The 4,626-nt window shown below is 38.3% G+C and overlaps 1 pseudogene; it reads left to right on the forward strand.

Moving 5' to 3' along the window:
• Positions 1 to 2,210: 2,210 nt before the first annotated feature.
• LOC133641984 (uncharacterized) lies at positions 2,211 to 3,130 on the forward strand (annotated as a pseudogene).
• Positions 3,131 to 4,626: the final 1,496 nt, after the last annotated feature.

Raw genomic sequence — 4,626 nt, forward strand, 5'->3', positions numbered from 1 at the left:
GCAATTCTCTTAGAATAAAACACAACTCACATAATGTTTTTTCTTTTGTGACCGTGTCAGAGGCAGACATACATTGTACTGAGGTAGCTAACTATGATGCGTTCAGTTTATCGCAACATCTAGCAAACAATCTGAATATCCCCATCGTATCAATTCCTAGATATGGTCGAAACTATTTAAAGTGCAATACGCATAATAAACGCAACATTATTAATATTGCTACTTCGGATAATTTTAACAAAAAATCCTCAAAACAGCCCACTACCTATAATATGGGCTTTTTAAACATAAGATCATTATCTTCCAAAACGCTATTAGTTAATGAAGTCATTAGAGACAACAAACTTGATGTCGTTGGTCTCGCCGAGACCTGGCTCAAACCAGACGATTTTTTTGCGCTAAATGAGTCTTCTCCTCCTGGCTATACCAATACACATGTTGCCCGACCTCTTAAAAGGGGAGGGGGTGTCGCACTAATATACAATGAAAACTATAATCTTACACCTAACCTAAATAATAAATATAACTCGTTTGAGGTGCTCACTTTGAGGTTTGTCACACCACTGCCTCTCCACCTGGCTGTTATCTACCGACCCCCTGGGCCCTATTCGGACTTCATCAGTGAATTCTCAGAGTTTGTTGCTGATCTAGTGACGCACGCCGACAATATAATCATAATGGGGGACTTTAATATCCATATGAATACCCCATCGGACCCTCCATGCGTGGCGCTCTAGACTATAATTGATAGCTGTGGTCTTACACAAATAATAAATGAACCCACGCATCGCAACGGTAATACGATAGATCTAGTGCTTGTCAGGGTTGTCACCACCTCTAAAGTTACGATACTCCCGTACACTAAAGTAATGTCCGATCATTACCTTATAAAATTCGAAGTTCTGACTCATTGTCAACAAACTAATAATAATAATAATAACTACTATAGCAGCCGCAACATTAATGCTGCCACAACGACGACTCTTACTGACCTACTGCCTGCGGTAATGGCACCATTCCCAAATTATGTGGGCTCTATTGATAACCTCACTAACAACTTTAATGACGCCCTGCGCGACACCATTGATATTGTAGCACCGCTAAAGCTAAAAAGGGACCCTAAAAGGCGTACCCCATGGTTTACAGAAGAAACTAAAGCCCAGAAATTATCATGTAGAAAGCTGGAACGCAAATGGCGTGCGACTAAACTTGAGGTTTTCCATCAAGCATGGAGTGATAGTTTAATAACTTATAAACGCATGCTTACCTCAGCTAAAGCTAAATATTACTCAAATCTCATCCACCTCAACAAAAATGATCCTAAATTTCTGTTTAGTACAGTAGCATCGCTAACCCAACAAGGGACTTCTCCCAGTAGCTCCACCCACTCAGCAGATGACTTTATGAATTTCTTTAATAAGAAAATTGAAGTCATTAGAAAAGAGATTAAAGACAATGCACCTCAGCTACAACTGGGTTCTATTAACACAGATACGACTGTATATACGACGGATACCGCCCTCCAAAATAGTTTCTCTCTCTTTGATGAAATAACATTGGAGGAATTGTCAAAATGTGTAAATGGGACAAAACAAACAACATGTTTACTTGACCCAATTCCTGGGAAACTTATCAAGGAGCTTTTTGTATTATTAGGTCCATCCGTGTTAAATATTATAAACTTATCACTTTCCTCTGGCACTGTTCCCCTAGCATTCAAAAAAGTGGTTATTCATCCTCTACTCAAAAGACCTAAACTCGATCCTGACCTCATGGTAAACTACCGGCCGGTCTCCCACCTTCCGTTTATCTCGAAAATCCTCAAAAAAATTGTAGCACAGCAGCTAAATGAACACTTAGCGTCTAACAATCTCTGTGAACCTTTTCAGTCCGGTTTCAGGGCAAATCACTCTACGGAGACAGCCCTCGCAAAAATGACTAATGATCTATTGCTAACGATGGATTCTGATGTGTCATCTATGTTGCTGCTTCTTGATCTTAGCGCCGCTTTCGATACTGTTGATCATAATATTTTATTAGAGCGTATCAAAACGCGTATTGGGATGACAGACTTAGCCTTGTCTTGGTTTAACTCTTATCTTACTGACAGGATGCAGTGTGTCTCCCATAACAATGTGACCTCGGACTATGTTAAGGTAACGTGCGGAGTTCCCCAGGGTTCGGTTCTTGGCCCTGCACTCTTTAGTATTTACATGCTGCCGCTAGGTGACATCATACGCAAATACGGTGTTAGCTTTCACTGTTATGCTGATGACACTCAACTCTACATGCCCCTAAAGCTGACCAACACGCCGGATTGTAGTCAGCTGGAGGCGTGTCTTAATGAAATTAAACAATGGATGTCCGCTAACTTTTTGCAACTCAACGCTAAGAAAACGGAAATGCTGATTATCGGTCCTGCTCAACACCGACATTTATTTAATAATACCACCTTAACATTTGACAACCAAACAATTAAACAAGGTGACTCTGTAAAGAATCTGGGTATTATCTTCGACCCAACTCTCTCGTTTGAGTCACACATTAAGAGTGTTACTAAAACGGCCTTCTTTCATCTCCGTAATATCGCTAAAATTCGTCCCATTTTGTCCACAGGCGATGCTGAGATCATTATCCATGCGTTCGTTACTTCTCGTCTCGATTACTGTAACGTTTTATTTTCGGGCCTCCCTATGTCTAGCATTAAAAAGGTTACAGATGGTACAAAATGCAGCTGCTAGACTTTTGACAAAAACAAGAAAGTTTGATCATATTACGCCTATACTGGCTCACTTACACTGGCTTCCTGTGCACCTAAGATGCGACTTTAAGGTTTTACTACTTACTTATAAAATACTACACGGTCAAGCTCCTGCCTATCTTGCCGATTGTATTGTACCATATGTACCGGCAAGAAATCTGCGTTCAAAGAACTCCGGCTTATTAGTGATTCCCAGAGCCCAAAAAAAGTCTGCGGGCTATAGAGCGTTTTCTATTCGGGCTCCAATACTATGGAATGCCCTCCCGGTAAAAGTTAGAGATGCTACCTCAGTAGAAGCATTTAAGTCTCATCTTAAAACTCATTTGTATAATCTAGCCTTTAAATAGACTCCCTTTTTAGACCAGTTGATCTGCCGTTTCTTTTCTTTTCTTTTCTACTCTGCTCCGGGGTGGACCGCTAGCCTGTTCATCAGATGGGGACATCTCTACGCTGCTGACCCGTCTCCGCTCGGGATGGTTCCTGCTGGCCCCACTATGGACTGGACTTTCGCTGATGTGTTGGACTTTCACAATATTATGTCAGACCCACTCGACATCCATTGCTTTCGGTCTCCCCTAGAGGGGGGGGGGGGGGGGGGTTACCCACACATGCGGTCCTCTCCAAGGTTTCTCATAGTCATTCACATTGACGTCCCACTGGGGTGAGTTTTCCTTGCCCGTATGTGGGCTCTGTACCGAGGATGTCGTTGTGGCTTGTACAGCCCTTTGAGACACTTGTGATTTAGGGCTATATAAATAAACATTGATTGATTGTTGATTGATTGTGTTTTTGAAGCTGCACCAATTTTCTCAGAGTTTTCAACAAACTTGAATTGTTTTGTCCAGAGGATTATTTGTGATTTGTACGTTTTCATAATGTGTTTGTTCTATTTTTGGCCAAAGAAAACAACCTGGAGTTGTCTTTATTTTTAAGTTATCATGCCATGATTTTACCATTACGGCCCACTTGGGAATAGATTTTCCTCTATGCGGGCCCTGAGCTAAAATGACTTTGACACCCGTGTTGTAGACAACCGACATGAATTCGGAATTACTCATTTTGTTAAAAAAATAAATAAATCAGCAATTTGAATCTATTATTATTCATCAAGTTCATTTATTTTTTACTTTTTTTGTTTAAAAATGTTAAGTTTGAGTAAGGATTTTATTTTATTTTTTTAAATCTTTTCTGTTACAGACTGAAAACACCTGAGTTAATGTTGCTGATCAGTTTACATGTATTATTATTTATTGAGTTTATTTATTTTCATCTTTTCAGTTTAGAATAATGTTAATAGTTTGAATATGGATTTATTTATTTTAAAAATCTTAGGTAAATTAAAGCCCTTTAAATATTTTCTGCCACAGACTAATTAACATTTTTTAGTATCAAAAAATGTTTATAGTTTGAATAGGATTTTTTTTAATTTAGGCAAATTAATGCACTTAAAACACCCGAGTTAATGTTGCTGATCAATTTAAATTTATTATTATTATTATTTACCGAGTTTATTTTTATTATTCAGTTTAAAAATGTTAATTGTTTGAATAAGGGTTTTTTTTTTTTTTACTTAGGCAAATTAATGCACTTATAACACCACAGAGTTAATGTTGCTGATCAATATGAATGTATTATTATTCATTAAGTTAATTTTTTTTTTAAATTTTTAGTATAAAAAGATGTTTATACTTTGATTAAGGATTTTTTAAAAAATGATTTTAGGCAAATGAATGCACTTAAAACCCCAGAGTTAATCAATCAATCAATCAATGTTTATTTATATAGCCCTAAATCACAAGTGTCTCAAAGGGCTGTACAAGCCACAACGACATCCTCGGTACAGAGCCCACATACGGGCAAGGAAA

The sequence above is a fragment of the Entelurus aequoreus genome, linkage group LG01 (assembly GCF_033978785.1).
Source record: "Entelurus aequoreus isolate RoL-2023_Sb linkage group LG01, RoL_Eaeq_v1.1, whole genome shotgun sequence".
Classification (NCBI taxonomy): domain Eukaryota; kingdom Metazoa; phylum Chordata; class Actinopteri; order Syngnathiformes; family Syngnathidae; genus Entelurus; species Entelurus aequoreus.